General features: G+C 38.4%; 1 protein-coding gene across 34 annotated transcripts in view; it reads right to left on the reverse strand.

Annotated features, from left to right (window-relative positions):
- The window catches only part of slo (calcium-activated potassium channel slo), a 382388-nt gene that overhangs the window by 99048 nt on the left and 275975 nt on the right, over window positions 1–7365 (reverse strand). The window lies entirely within an intron of this gene.

Genomic DNA, 7365 nt, shown 5'->3' on the forward strand with positions numbered 1-7365 from the left:
CTAAATGACTAAATTTTTGCCTTTTTTTAAGTTTTTTACCGGTTATGACCAACTTAAATTGATCTTAATCGAATCTCAATCTTGAATAATATTTTTTTTAATTACGTATGCAGTTTTGTTATGCAGTCGTTATAGAAGATGTGCATACTTTTATTAGTTTTTTTCACTTTAGAACTCAATTATTGAATTATAATCTAAATTTTATGTACAATTTTAATATCAAGTCGAAATTTTCGATCACCCCTAGTTTTAAGTGATTTTTGTAAAATTTTACTGAAGGCAGGGAGCAGATGGGAATTTTAACCCGTTCAAATTAATAATCTTTCCATGGTTTTCTACGGGGCTGACATTGTCTCAAATCCCGAAAATAGAAACTTCAAGTTCGAAAACAGAAACTGTCCATTTTATAGGCAATGTCCTCACATGGAGACATCCAGGAAATAGATGGCTTACAAGTAAGAAATAACTACAAGTTAAAAAGATTACTTTAAAACACTTCTAAGAAGTGTTATCACTAAAAAAGATGAACTTGAGTTACTAGAAATAGAAGTGGCAGCTTACTAGAAGTAGGGTGGCAGCTTCTTTATCCTCCTCTAAAATCCTATATGTCATTCCCAATTCAATATGTTTTGCTACGTTTATTATTTTTTTATTGAACAACAGATTCTCTGCATTACAACCTGGCAAAATATAACCTTTGCATAGAAAAAAAACATCAGCAGCAGCAGCAGCAATCAGCAGAATGTCTCTTTTCAATTTTCGTAGTAGCAAGCACGTTGCTACAGAGGCAGCCTTTCTCATCCATGAAATGGGCAGTGACAGCCATGAAACCCTCAGTTGCCCGGGAGGTCCATATACGAGTGGTAAGGGAAACATGTCGTACTTTTTTTTAGAGCCTCAGTTTTATTTTCTCCACAGCTCGGGATGTCAGAGTATAATTGGGGTCAAGACCTTGCACCAGATCAATAAACCCAGGATCGGATATGACAGAAAGGCGTTGCATATGTCTCGCAATAAATTTCATAACTAGATTGTTTAGTTTCACTGTTTTAAGGTGCTTTGCAATATATTTTGTCTGTAAAATTGAATCAATTCTCGGTTCTTATGCTTTGAAATTGTTGTTTGTTGTACAGTACCACTATCAGACTTACAAACTAAAATGCTTTAACATCTTCGCTCTTTATTGAAATTTGACAAAAGTGAAATATAAAGCTTGTTGGAGCCCAGTTTTAGCACAAAAAGGGTTGTAAACTCTTACTTGCCAGAACCATTAATTTAGAATAATTTAACATCATCAATAATTTTTTTCGTTGCCAAAGGCAAAAGCTTTAGCTTGATGAAGTACAACCTTAACATACAAAAAGGAACTGGTAATGGTGGTTAAGTTTTGTTACCAAAAGAGTTACTAGCTTAAACACTTTTACCATGTTCACTTTTTATTTCTTTGCTCTTTTATTTCTTTCTTTCCTTATTTTATTTCTTTTCATTTCACTTTTTATTTCAGAAAGCAAAAGCTTCTGTTCGGTGAAGAACAGCATACAAAAAAGAAACTAGACCTAGCGATTAACACTTGCTCAGTATTGAGGTTACTGGCTTTCAATTTTTTAGCGTCTTCAAATTTTATTTACTAATTTCAAAAGTAAAGAATTTCCATCTACTAATATAGGAGTTCCTGATTTAGGGTAATCCCAATGGAGAAAACAAAGAGAGAGCACTCAGTCTAAATTGCGCAGCCATTTTCTATTTTTAATCCTGTTAACCAACAGGCTAAATTGATGAAAAAAAAACTTGACAATGTCATACTTTAGGAAAAGGGTATTGATTAAGAAATTTAAAAAGTTTTTCACCAGCATAATTTCAAAATTGGAAATTTCGTTAGTAAAGCTTAAAAATATCTGTAAGGCTCGTAAGTAAAGCTTAAAAAAAGTATGAAATTACTACGATTCATAAAAAGTATAAACCAGCGATGTAATATTTTAAGCAACAGAAACAGTGTCTTTAAAAAGATAAAATAAAGTTAATTCAGAACTTTTACTTTTATAGAGGGTGCATCATAAGGTAATTTACTGGAATTGGGACAATAAAAATCCTGAAATAATCGCGGGAATCTGCTCATGGTTAGGATAATCTATAAGAAGAATTATAGCAAGAAGAATTTAAATATTAACTAAGTTTGAGGAGCTATTATCTGTAGGCTATCCAGATTCTATCAGTAACTCCTTCTATTCAATAAACTATTAGCCCCTTTCGATAAATTATCGGAGCAATGGTGGCATTTTATTCTAAGTGAGCCCTTGGAATCCAAGCTTAGAAGGAAAAAAAAAGATGAAAGCTGCTTAATTTTCTTGGGATTGCGTTTCAAAATATCTACCAGAATATATTACATTATCACAGGCTTCTCATTTCAAATTTTGTTGTTCATCCAGTAGATTGAGGAAGGGGGAGGGGGTGTGCCCTCTGCCTTACAGGTAATATACCGACTCTGACTAAGAACAACTATGTCATGTGTGATTTTTGGCTAGGTAAGTACACAACCTATTTTCGGCTCTGTATCGCCTATTTTTCGGGTCTGTTTGGTACCACATTGACAGTAAAAAACCACAATCTTTGTGGGTATCTTTCAATCTTCATGCTTAAAACGTAGCCTAGCCATCTTAACCTCTCTTTCAGTACAGCCCTAGAAAGTGGGATAGGTGTTGCCATTGAAATTTAAAAGCTGCCCTCTCCGTCGTATTTTGATGTTCCTCTCTAGAAGAAAAGTAATTAACCATTTTTTTTGTATTTATTACATATTTTGAGGCGTTTCCAGCACTTTATGCTGTGACCCTGTTTGTGGCTGCCACAGGCTCGTTTTTCAGGTTAGATCACCTGTATTTAAAAGTCGTATTTTCGCAATGGTAAATTCAATTACAGTTCCAAAGATTATTCTAAAATTGGTGAGCTTTTTGCCTTTTTTATTACCTTATAGGAAAACAATTCAATATGATATTTTTTCAAGATATATATTCAAGATGACAGGAAAACTAAATATGGATAATAAATATTTAGTGAAATCCTAATTTTCTGCTTGGATAAAATATAAATATTGCATACAAATATTAACTTAACATAAACTTTAACTTAGTAATTGTATTAGTTTTATTTATTAATAAAAATGTTAAAAAAGAGTCATTATTTGGTGGATCTTAAGAATATAATCGACCCAATATTTCAGTTTATGGTCAAGGAAAAACTACGTTTGTCTTTTAACATTATCTCTATGCCTAGCAACTCAAACAACATACAGATCCACAATGAATTAATTATGAGAGCATTAACGTTTGGTCTAAATGAATATGGAATACTGACATGGAATGACGTACATGATATCCAATAAGCTTATGCTGGAACAGCTTTAATTGGTGCTTTGGTTAAAAAGTTTGGGATCCCGTTTCGGATGGAATCTCAATTGATTTCGGGGAAATCTTTGTCAAGGCCGTCAATTTGTAATGACAGGGGGAGGGGGCTTTTTTGGGTATGTTAATTGAAAAAATTAAATAAAATCTAAAAAGAATTTCCAAAACTTTGAAAAGTACAATACCCCTTTCTCATTTACATGAATTGACGTCAGTAATCCCCATCAAAGAATTCTTTTTCACAAAAATTATTACCATTCATGACTAGCCCCTGACCACCACTACCCACAAAAGCCGCCAGGCCCCGGCATTCGGCACACTGCAGGGATTCTATATATGGATTCTTACTGTCACTTGTCTTCTCAAGGCAGACAGTTTGAGCCTTTTCTTGATGTCATAACGTTCAAATGGACCTTAAATTAGAAGTAACGCCATTGTAAAATTATGTTTTTTATTGGACCCTTAACTTTTGCCTTGGCTTGTCTTTTGTCATTATGAAAGACATATCGCCGAAGCTTCGTTTCTTTCGATTGTTCTAATGGTGGTACAAAAACTTTATTTTCTTCCAACGATTTATCTAGTCCAGGTTTTTGATTTTCAAGGGTATGGTAGGCACTGATGACCGCCTTTGTATCTTTTAATTGTTCAGGTGGTGGGACAAAAACTTATACTTTTGCCTCAGCTTGTGTTTTGTCATTATGAATGACATAACGCCGAACCTTTGTTTCCTTAAATTATTCAGGTGGTCGGTAAAAACTTCTTCTTCTTCCAACGATTTATCTAGTCCAAGGTTTTGATTTTCAAAGGTATGGTAGGCATTGAAGACCTTCAAGAGATAAGTGTCAAACTCCAAAATCTAATCATTATCACTATTATTTTCAATTTGTTTGGTTCGTTTTACTTCGGCTTGTCTTTCATCATTATGAAATACATATTGCCGAACTTTTGTTTTTTAACAAATGAATGGTAGGCATTGACGACCTTATCCATGTCAAATTCCAAACCCAATCAGCGTCGCTATTATTTTCAATTTTGACACGCTTTAATTCTCGCTGTCCAGGTTAATTATCATTGACTCAATACATGTTCGGTGTCGCATGTATTCTAACCGCGTGTGTTTTTGATCTTCATTTTTCATTTTTGACTTCCTCACATGCTCGGTGTCGCATGTCTTCTATATGCGTGTGTCTTTGCTCTTCATTTTCATTTTTGACACGCCGCTGCTGATCTTCTAACCGCGTGTGTCTTTGCTCTTCAGTTTCATTTTTGACTCGCTCATTTGTTCGGTGTCACATGTCTTCTAACCACGTGTGTCTTTACTCTTCATTTTCATTTTTGACACACCGCCATTTTTCTTTTAGCGGCACGCGTCTTTGCTTTTCATTTTCATTTTTGACTCGCTCACTTGTTTCGCATCGCATATCTTCTAGCCGCGTGTCTCTTTGCTCTTCATTTTCGATATATTTTTGGATTTTGATTACTTCAGACGATTTAGCAATGGTCTTTGCTTTACCTACCCTTATTATGTATATACGGGCAAATATATATATATATATATATATATATATATATATATATATATATATATATATATATATATATATATATATATATATATATATATATATATATATATATATATATATATATATATATATATATATATATATATATAGTAAGTAGAGGGGGGGGGGGGTGTTACTCGTGACGGGACTCCTTATATGGGCATAGAATACTGACGGGACTCCTTATATGGGCATAGAGTCATTAGGGAGAACACGTTGTTAATGGGGTCAATGACCTCTTTTTCCAAGGTCGATGTTGTTGTTGTTGTAAGTGCACGCTCTCAGCGAATGTCAAACACCTGTGCTGTCGACCTCAATTCACCTATCGTGAATCAATAATTCCCCTTAGAAACAACAAATTAATTTCCCCTTACTTGACAGATCAATCAACCAATGACATCATCTTTCATAATTTAAAAATTTTCGCATAGAAACGATTATCCAGGAATAGATCCAATTCATTAATGTCTTTGCCTCGGAAACAACTCTTTTGGTCGAACTCCAAAGGATATTAATAGCCAAAGGCCATGGAAACAATTCTCCAAGAAACATCTTAGCGACGAATTGTTTTAGCGCGGGAATCAGGTTTCTTATTAATTTGAAATGTATTAGCGCAGAGATGCCAAAAACAAAAGGAACACGCTGAATTACGTTTAGGGATTATTTGGGCGAAACTGTTTTAGACAGGTTATGGAACTATTTCGGCGAAACAGTTAGAGACATTTTAAAAGATGATTTTTGAAGAGATTTTAGAAGAGAATTTAATGGTGAAACTCTGTGGTCGTTATAATACACAAGTTTCATTTGAACAGTGTTGTGAGGTCCTCTAACCCAACCCTAAAGGGCTCCAATCCTCCTACCCCAACCCCGAAGGAAGCCCCCGGTCCTCAAAGGCCCCCCAAGCTCCAAAAGGGCCACCGGCGCCCCCAAAGGCCCACCCAGACCCCCAAAGGCCATCCCCGGGCCCCCCAAAGGCCCATAGAGCTCCCAAAGGACCAACGGGGTCCCATGGGCCCTCCACCGGTCCCCAAATGTCCCCCAGGCCCCCAACTGCCCCCCCCCCAACTGCCCCCCTGGACCCCCAAAGGCCCTCCCTGTGCCCCAAAGGCCCTCCCTGTGCCCCAAAGGCCCTCCCCCGGCCCCCAAAGGGCCTCCGGACCAGAGAAGCGCCGCCGGGATGCGCCGTGGGCCAGCAAAGCGCCGCACGGATGCGCCGCAGGGATGCGCCGCAGGTCGGGGGAAGCGCCGCAGGGATGCGCCGCAGGAATGCGCCGCAGGGATGCGCCGCAGGGATGCGCCGCAGGGAGGCGCCGCAGGGATGCGCCGCAAAAAAAGTAAACTAAAAAGTAAAAATTTCGAAATGTTATCCCCCAAACGCCCTCCTCAGACCCCCAAAGGCCCTCCCCTGGTCCTCAAAGGTCCCCCGGGCTCCCAAAGGGCCAACCGGCCCCCAAAGGTCCTCCCCTGGTCCTCAAAGGTCCACTGGGCTCCCAAAGGCCCTCCCCCGGTTCCCAAAGGTCCCCCGGGCTCCCAAAAGACCACTCAATCCTCAAGGGCCCCCCCCGGCTCCCCCAACGCCCACCCAGGGCCCCAAAGGTCCGCCCCCGGTCCCCATACATGCACACACAAACTTACACACACACAAAAACTTACACACACACACAAAAACTTACACACACACACGAAAACTTACACACACACACACGAAAACTTACACACACACGCCAAAACTTACACACACACACAAAAACTTACACACACACACACACACACAAAAAACTTACACATGCACACGAAAACTTACATGCACACAAAAACTTACATGCACACAAAAACTTACACACACACACACACAAACAAACACACACACACACACTAAAACTTACACACACACTCCAAAACTTACACACACACAAAAAATTACACACACACACACACACACAAAAACTTACACATGAACACAAAAAAACTCACACACACACACACACACAAACACACACACACACACACACACACACACAAACTTACACACACACACACGAAAACTTACACACACACGCCAAAACTTACACACACACACACACACACACACACACACACACACACACACACACACACACACTTACACACACACACACACACACACACACACACACACAAAAAACTCACATCCACACGCAAAAGCTTAGACACACAAAACCATACACACACGCACACAAAAAATTACACCCACACGCAAAAACTTACATGCACACACAAACTTACATGCACACAAAAACTAACACACACACAAAAACTTACACACACGCACAAAAACGTACACACACACACAAAACTTACACACACACACACATGAAAACTTACACACACACGCCAAAACTTACACACACACACAAGACTTACAC

The sequence above is a fragment of the Artemia sp. Qi Xiang Cuo genome, chromosome 5 (assembly GCF_049724085.1).
Source record: "Artemia sp. Qi Xiang Cuo chromosome 5, ASM4972408v1, whole genome shotgun sequence".
Classification (NCBI taxonomy): domain Eukaryota; kingdom Metazoa; phylum Arthropoda; class Branchiopoda; order Anostraca; family Artemiidae; genus Artemia; species Artemia sp. Qi Xiang Cuo.